Source organism: Acomys minous (assembly GCF_964271855.1).
Source record: "Acomys minous genome assembly, chromosome: 2".
NCBI lineage: Eukaryota > Metazoa > Chordata > Mammalia > Rodentia > Muridae > Acomys > Acomys minous.
This window is the reverse complement of record NC_140484.1, coordinates 134,813,732-134,822,880: the sequence shown is the minus strand read 5'-3', so window position 1 is coordinate 134,822,880 and position 9,149 is coordinate 134,813,732. Positions and strand designations below refer to the sequence as shown.

Genomic DNA, 9,149 nt, shown 5'->3' with positions numbered 1-9,149 from the left:
AAATCACTTCCCCTTTCCTCTCCTCCCTCTAAGCCCTCCCATTTATCCCTACACACATGCCCTCTTATTCAAATCCATAGGCTTTTTCTTGAATTGTTGATATATGTATTCCTAGATACATAAATCCAACCTGCCATATAATGTTTCTCGAATGTGTGTTTTCAGGCTGACCACTTGGTATTGGATAACCAATGGGTGTGTTCTTCCCAGGGAAGACTTTTTCTCTCACTTTAGCTTTTGTCAAAAAGTCATCTCAGTGGCGTTAATGGAGCAGAAACCCTGATATGAACACAAGAGAGACTACCAAAGAAAGAATTGGTGGTGATGAGTATATAACATTTCTATTTTTCCCCATCCTTATTGAATAAAATCCCCATGCCTGTTGTGGGTCATGAGAAAAAAATGCGTTCTCACAGGAGGGAAATCAAAGCCAAAAAGTTAGTAAGGTCTCCTCACTGAGGAGTGTGTGGGTGCTAACCATTCAGCATGGTTCTGTAGGAAGATGGGGGAGGGGCTGGGTATCATCTGGTTCGTAGTACATTTAGCTTGGAGCTCTATTAGGATCCTTGTGACTAACGACGTTGAGCATTTCTTTAAGTGTTTCTCAGCCATTCGATATTCCTCTGTTGAGAATTCTCTGTTTAGTTCTGAGCCCCTTTTCTTAATTGGGTTATTTGGTTTGGTGGTGTTTAATTTCTGGAGTTCTTTATATATTTTGGATATTAGACCTTTGTCAGATGTGATGTTGGTGAAGGTCTTTTCCCAGTCTGTAGGCTGTTGCTTTGTTCTGTTGACAGTGTCTCCTGCCTTATAGAAGCTTCTCAGCCTCATGAGGCCCCATTTGTTAATTGTTGACCTTATGGCCTGGGCTGTTAGTGTTCTGTTCAGGAAGTTGTCTCCTGTGCCAATGTGTTCCAGGATCTTCCCTACTTTTTCCTCTAACTGATTTAATGTCTCTGGTTTTATGTTGAGGCCTTTAATCCACTTGGACTTGAGTTTTGTGCATGGTGACAAATATGAGTCTAATTGCATTTTTCCACATGTAGACATCCAGTTAGACCAGCACCATTTGTTGAAGATGCTATCCTTTATCCATTGAATAGATTTGGATTCTTTGTCAAAAATCAAGTGACCAAATGTATGTGGATTCCTCTCTGGGTCTTTGATTAGATTCCATTGATCCACCAGCCTATTGCTGTGCCAGTACCATGCTGTTTTAATTACTGTTGCTCTGTAGTACAGCTTGAGATCAGGTATGGAGATTCCTCTGGAGGATCTTTTATTGTATAGGATTGTTTTTGCTATTCTGGGCTTTTTGTTTCTCCATATGAAGTTGAGAATTGATCTTTCAATGTCTTCAAAATATTTTGTAGGTATTTCGATAGGGATTGCATTGAATCTGTAAATTGCTTTTGGTAAGATGGCCATTTTTACTACATAATCCAACTTGTAAGGTACAGACACCCCTCTCTTTACCCAACCCATAATAAGTCAGGCCGTCCAGAAGTATAATCTTGCATATGTAGGTTTGTTATGTTATAGATGAGTAAAGATGACCTAAGCAGTTCCCCCAGTGAAATGGCTTTACAAGCCTACCCATCCCTTTGAGATATAAATACTTCAGTCATCTTAGCAAGGTTAACATCTTCTCCAAAGAGGTGAAAATATGATACAAATTAAAATGAAATCATAATGAGGTATTGCCCCAAAGAGAAAAATGAGAACCTGAAAAATGGAAGCTGCTAAGCTACAAAAAAAAACAAAACAAAAACAAAAACAAAAAACTTCTTTCATTGTTTCATGCATGGAAACCAGCCATCTAATAAGCATAATGACTGCTTAGGAACTGAGTTTCAGAGATGAAAACTGATCCATTTGTGATAAAAAATATTTCATTTCTAAAATATAACAAAGCTTTGAAGAGTATAACTGCATACAGGCCTCCTTGTCCATGTAGGACACAACCAAGTGGTGGAACATTTCTCGTAACAGATAGACTGGACTTGTAAGCGCTCCTAATGTGTCTTCCATTAACCTGAAGCCTTTGGCTTATTTCTCATAGCAAACCACTCATCCTTTCTGTCTGCTGCCGTTGCATCATTCAATAATTTGCTTCCTTTTGGACCCATCTTAGAAAGTTCTTGAAAAGCTTCATGCCCAACAAAACAAATTTCATGCCATTAGGGTCAGCCAGGATGATACCCTGGGGTATCCAGACTCACCAGTGGAATCAGGATTAATTGGCTCTTATTTTTCATCAATTCTTCTAAGTCTATCAACTCTTTCTGTGGATAAGAAAAGGCAATTCTTCCAAAGGCTGCTGCATGGTGAACTACATCCTTGATGCCCTGCAGCTTCACCTTTCACTGGTTATCAGCGTAACCCAGCAAAGCCCTTTGCTTCTCCCCCTTTTGCTCATAATTTTCATTCCTAGGACATTAGACCAGTGGTTCAGGGACTTCAGGAGATCAGACACTGCTAGAGTGACCTTTATCACAGGATCCATCTGCAGAAGGCCCTGTAACCAAAAGCCAACATGCGTACAGCAGCAAGAGCAGCTTCACTTTCAACTCCAAGAACAGTAAAAGCATCCTCCGGGAGCCTCTGGCTGCCCTGCTAGCCATGAAGGTACATGGTTGGGTCCAGATTAGCACCATTCAACCTGGTAAGTGAGGAAGCTACCAAATAATTTGAGAGATAAAGACAACAGTGAGATGATGGGGTAAAATGAGAGAGTGTCTACTGTCTTGGGGAAAACTGAAGAAAGCTTTACAGAAGGAAGTGATTCACTGTTAAGTGCTGATGTCAAACAATGAATGGAAACCTTTCTTAATGGTTTTGTTTTTTAGATTAATATAATTAAATAGCTTCCCCTTTCCTCTCCTCCCTCTAAGCCCTCCCATCTATACACACACACACACACACACACACACACACACACACACACACACACCCTCTCATTGAGGTGGACTTCCATCCTGTAAGTAGAACTTATATCCTCCTGGGGCATCAGTCTCAAAAACCTTGTCTGAAACTTTACCGAGTGGCCACTCCAGCTTCCTGGCATTGCTGACAGCCTGGCTGGAAGCAAGTGTGATTCCCATGAAGTCACTGCCAAGCTTGTAGTCTCCGATTGCATAATTGTATGCCAATTCTACAACAAAATGATCATCCTCAGGCCCAAATCCCACCACCATCTTATTCCACTTCCCATCATAAGGCCCATTACATGCAGCTTTGCAGCCTTCTTCAAACTCCTGATGGCATAGAACCTGCCTCCCCAGGACATCTCCAAAGAAATGCACTGTCTGGAAGTGGTTCCCTACTTTGAGTACAAAGTGCAGAGCTCAACACAGATCCTTAAGGCCAGGCATGGTGGCATACATCTGTAATTCCAGCATTTAAGATTTTGAGGCAGAGCTGGGCTTGGTGGTGCACACCTATAATCCCAACACTTAGGGAGGCAGAGGCAGCCAGATCTCTGTGAGTTCAAGGCCAACCTGATCTAGAAAATGAGACCAGGACAGCAAGGTCTGTGCTACACAAAGGAACCCTGTCTCAAAAAAACTAAAAGGCAGAAATATCATTAATTTGGGGCCAGCATGGGCTACATGATGTGACACTGTCACAATAAATAAAGAAGGAAGATGCTGAGAGTGGGAGGTGGTGGAGGAAGAAGAGAAGGAAGGAGTTAGAAGAGGAAATGAAGGAAGAGGTGTAGGAAACAACGCTTCATATCTTTACAAGTGGCACTTGCCAGCCTTGGCAGTTTTGGAGATACATAAATTTAGTCTACCTAGGCACAATGCTTTCTTATAAGACAAAATCTTGGAATATACCATTAAATGTGGACTTTTTCCTCATACAGGCTTAGAACATAGCTCTAACCTCTTGTGTCTATTAATTTCAAATGCCTGATCATGAGAAAAATCTGAACTCTTAGGAAAATATTTATCCATTCAGTAGTGCACTTTTAAATGCTTTTATTTCCCGAGATGAGAGGGTGAGGTGAGAGCCATACCCAAGTTTTATAAATACGTGGCTTGGCCTGAGCCCAGAGCACATCTATATATCTACCCATAGGCTTAAGCCTGGAAACTTCTAGTCTCCATGCAATCTAATCTTCAAGCCCAGACCTTGAAGTCTTCAGCTTCAAAGATTTGTCTGCCAACCTATGCCTAGAATGTTTCCAGCCTCCAAGACTTACTGCTGAATAAGCTCACCCTTTCTAATTCTTTCTGAACTCTGGCTCGCTGGTTCAACTCAACTGTCCAGGCTCAAAACTCTTCTCCCAACTGACTGATTCCAGCTGGATTCTCTCTGCTTCTCATTGAATTGCTCTGATTGGAAAAATTGCCTCTGAACTCAATGAACTTAACTGCATGAACTCAACTGAACTGCACCGAACTGTACTGTACTCCCAAACTCTACCACATCGTCTCCAACTCTCCTGCTCTTTCTCTGCACAGCCCTTAAGTAGCTCCTCTTTCCTGTTTGTTATCCTGAGAGTTTGGTGAATCCTATCTCTGACTCATTCTGTCAAATCTTTCTCTGTTTTGTCACTTTGCCTACACCTCAATTAGACATCATTATTTGGGATTAAAGGTGTGTACTAAGTGTGTGTCTGTAGTCTAGCCATATCATACAGACCTGGGTCTTTGTATGTGAGCCCTGTTCAGACCAGTCATGTTGCTGGATTAAAATTCTTCTACACATGTTGAGTCTTTATATACCAACAAAATGTACAATAAGTTGAGGAAGACAAGATTCTGTCCAATGGAAAATTCTATCTCTGAAGAAGGGTAGCAGTAAATTATAATAAATGCCTTATAAATGCCTGCAAAAGACAAGACAAAATATAGAAGGGCTGCTATGAACAGGGCTTACATAGAAAACCCTCTATAAATCTCTAGAAATAGGAGCCTAGGGGCCAGGGAGATAGATCAGTCAATAAAGTGCTTAAGAGGAATGACAGCAAAGGTTGTCCTCTGGTCCACACATTCATTTATTCGTGTGTGTGTGTGTGTGTGTGTGTGTGTGTGTGTGTGTGTGTGTGACACACACATGAGCCTTTCAAGAAGACTATAAACAGCAATGAGAGAGCAAGTTCCTCCTCCTCCTCCAGCTTCTCCCCTAATTCTGAGGCATAGCAAATTTCTTCCTCTATAAAAAGGAAATACCAATACAAATCTCCTATACTAGGCAAGGTTTAAATGTCCTTTTTATAAATGCTTCTAATGGGCAGGTCAACATCCACTTCAGTTTAACTGTATTGTGAAAAATGTATTTATGGTGCAGGTAACAGGGGTTAGACAACTCTCAAATATACTCTCAAACTAGAAGAGGTCTCTTGGGGTTTCCACAGCTTGGTGGAAGTATAATTAACTTAGACATTATGATCTGGGTGTGAAGAGGTTGTTGTCAGACAGCTAGGCAAGGTCACTGCTCAGATATATGGGTCCCAAGGGATACATGGAATTAAGTTATACCATTATTACATTTGTATATGTTTCTTGATATTCTACACATACATCCATTTCATCTTTGCCTCTTTGCAGTGTAAGGGACTTACAACTTGAATCAATACTACCTTAAATAAACTGTGTAATGTGAATGATTATTACAGGTGTTCCCATTGGCTCAGTAGAAGTTATATAACCAGTTGCATTTGCTAGGAATGTAGTCTGTTATTTATTTAATGGACAAAATGCTTATGATACTCTAAGCCATATTAATCAATATGACTGGATAAGTCAACACACTGGTGCTTAGAGTAAAAAGTGGGGAAAACAGTAATGAAATGACCAATGCACATCTAAAGGTCCTCTAGTGCTGAACTGTGTGCTCTATGCAGGTAAATCTCCACATCTCTATAAGGTGGGTGTCTTATAGAGATGTAGACTAAAAGTGATGTAGTTAACTGAAGGTCGAAGTGTACTATGAGACAGAATATGATTTTTTTAAACTTGTGTTTTGCACATACCCATGCAGGGTGATTAGAACACAATGTACAACCAGCAGCATTACATTCATGTGCAGGAACATTTTTATTGACACTAAAATCACCAGCAATCTCTACCAGAATAAACTAGTAACAGAGCATTTTAGAGGCCATCTCAGGACTCCTTACTATGTCTGGCTCAGCTATTCTGTAGTTAGTTGGCTTGTAAAGGAAAGGAAAGGATTATGGGTCGGGTTGAGATGTCTGCACAGTGAACGTGAAGCTGTAGAGATATGGGATCTACCAGCTCGTAATGTCATAGCAGCCGTGAAACAACCATGCTGCGCTGACAGAGAGTAAACGCTAAGAGACATCACCAATGGGGCTCAAGAGATGGCTCAGCAGATTAGAGGACCTGAGTTTGATCTTCAACACCTACATGGTGGCTGACAACCATCCAAAAATCTGGTTCCAGGAAGCTGGTACCCTCTTTTGACCTCCACACATGATGCACTTCCAAATATACAGACAGAACACTCATGCATATTTCTGAGTACCTGGGAGAAGCAGGCTGGAGGAAACGAGGGGGAGAAAGTGATACAGTTCTATTTCAATTAAAATATATATATGTCAAAAACACTCATATATATAAAATAAACAAATCTTTAGAAATTAAAAAAAAAAGAGAGAGAGAAAAGAGAAAGACATTGGCAAGCTCAGAGATGCTGTCACATAAGCTCAACAAAATCCAGGATCCCTACGGTCCTAGGCTGAGTGTCTGATGGCCAAGCTTCATTCTTTTGATCTCATGAGTGTAAGTGTTCAGGGCTCTGGACTCTGTGTTTGTTTGTTTGTTTGTTTGTCTATTCATGATTATAATCCTGAATATCATCAAGTCAACCACTGGTTTCTGAGAGAGGCTGGTAAAACCTTCAGTGAAATTGGGACAACTTCCTTCCAGTCCAGCGCCTTCTTGTGACTGGGCAGGCAGGTGAAGCCAAAGAGGACAAACCAAATTTACTGATGTTGTTGGCAGATAGTACTAGATAAAATATGTCAAAATGAAAATCTGGAAGCCAGGCCTCCATCATCTGTATTTCTTTCAGTATTCTTATTTTCCAAGCTCCCCTGGAAAAAAATCCATTTTAGCTTTGAGCATGCAATCAATGGCTTTCCCAGCCCAAACTTCTAAAATTGTGATATTTCACCCTTGTTCCTTGGTCTCTAGGGACACTGTCTGTGGCCTCAGATGTGGCCTCGCAAAGAGCCCCTTCTACTTATTGCCATGCACAGGCTGCTGACTTACTCAGAATTCACACAACAGTGACCAGAGTGTAAAGGACACAGCAGGGCAAACAAGCTTTCTAATCACATGTCTTTGTTAGAGGCTCACAATTCCCCAGGCTCCCCAATTCTTCTCTCTCTCTCTCTCTCTCTCTCTCTCTCTCTCTCTCTCTCTCTCTCTCTCTCTCTCTCTCTCTCTCTCTCCCCCTCTCTCTGTCCTCAGCTCATAAAAATGACCATAACCATTAGTCTTGATTGTCTAGATAGCCATAATGTAAATGTCCTGTCAAACGGACCCAGCATGGTTTGTGTCCATTTCCACCAAAAATATCCATATTTACTCAAGAAGTACTTAAACAATTTAAATCAATAGAAATGACAAAAATGGGATGAGAAGGCTTCAGTCTCCCAGAAGTTTGGAAGCAGTTTCCACTGTGTCCTTGGCTCCTTCACAAGCTGCTGTCTTGGAAGAAGCCAACCTCTTGTGGTATAAGAGAATGGAATATTATCCCCAAGGCACCTGGCATCCACGTTAACATCATTGCATGCCAGTGTGCGTATTAGCTGCCTGGTCCCCCTCACAGGCCTTAGACATTCAGATCTCCCAATTCTCTGCCCTCCTGAGGACTAGCTGTCAGTCTCTTACCCCTGCTCTCCCCTACTCATGGGCCCCTATACATGGGGTATGGAGTCCCTATACAGAAGGTACTATTCTTGATGCTAATGATGTATCAATGGAACAAAGCAGATGATCCTTTGTCTCGTGGAGCCTGCACACTACAGGTCAACTGCTGTGGGTGTGAATGAAAGTCTAGAGTTACTCATGGTACCTAAGATACAAGCACTCCCCAGAAATACCTTCCTTAAGTTTGACAATACCAAACTTTTTAACTAAAAGCAAAGGTACACAGGAAAAAAAATAAGCCCACTTCTCAAGATGAAACACATACCTGCCACTGTTGCAGGACCAAGAACCTGTGGCTAGACAGGTCATGGTCTCTAAGGGAGAATCGATTAGTAGTATTCTGCTAAGTGGGCATCGTGTTAACAACCATAGATTAGTGCATCTCCCAAGCCTCATCAGAGAAGCTTCTTTCTGAAGTACATAGTGATTAATTCAGCCACCCACAATTTGTCAAGGTGGAACAGCCATATTTAATGGGAACAGCAAAAGTCATAAAGCCAACACAACTGTTTGGCAAAGATCCAGCAAAGCTGAGCCGAGTGATGCAATTACTATCCTATGGTCTCCTACTTTCTGGGTTTAATCTCCACGTGTTGCATGCTTGGAGTCTTTTATTATTTCTATAACTTGGGAATATCAGGTTGATAGAAATTTTTTTATGAGTACACCTTCTCCCAGGAGTACTGCTTTTAAGCTCCCCGAAGAATGTCCTGACCATAATACCCCTCCCGCTTTTAGGGAGATGTCCTTATCTGGCCCTACTTGAAGGTCTTTCTTATGCTCTAGAGGTTGTGACTCAAATAAAGATGCCAGAAAACTTCTTATGAGGCTCTGACTCAAAGATATTCTTAGAACATCTGCCCCTGCACTTACTCATGAACAAGATAATCATAACAAAGAAAACATAAAGAGTAACCAAGATTCAGTGGGCTAAAGAAGTTGGTAACAGATCAAATTAAAAGCCTCTTCCTACTACTAATGAACAAAGAATGGTATGAATAAATGATAAAAAAATAAAGTATAAAGACCTCCCTTTTCCCAGAAAAAGTTAATTCATACAGGGCCACAGTGGTGTCATATGACCAAAAAAAACCTAAAGAATACCGAGATTAGACATATAAACAAATCCTACAAATATATAAAATATAAATGTTGTATTATGCCAGAAATTGAATAAGAACAGCAGCAGCATTGGCTTGAAGATTTCTCTTGGACCTAATGACAATTTGTGCTCTGACT

At 41.0% G+C, this 9,149-nt stretch overlaps 1 pseudogene across 1 annotated transcript; it reads right to left on the bottom strand.

Moving 5' to 3' along the window:
- Positions 1–2,030: 2,030 nt before the first annotated feature.
- On the bottom strand, positions 2,031–5,987 carry LOC311591875 (glyoxalase domain-containing protein 4-like; annotated as a pseudogene). The gene is made up of 3 exons: positions 5,984–5,987; positions 2,954–3,346; positions 2,031–2,506 (listed from the first exon to the last, which is right to left on the bottom strand). The product of its transcript is annotated as a glyoxalase domain-containing protein 4-like (transcript).
- Between the last annotated feature and the right edge of the window lie 3,162 nt (positions 5,988–9,149).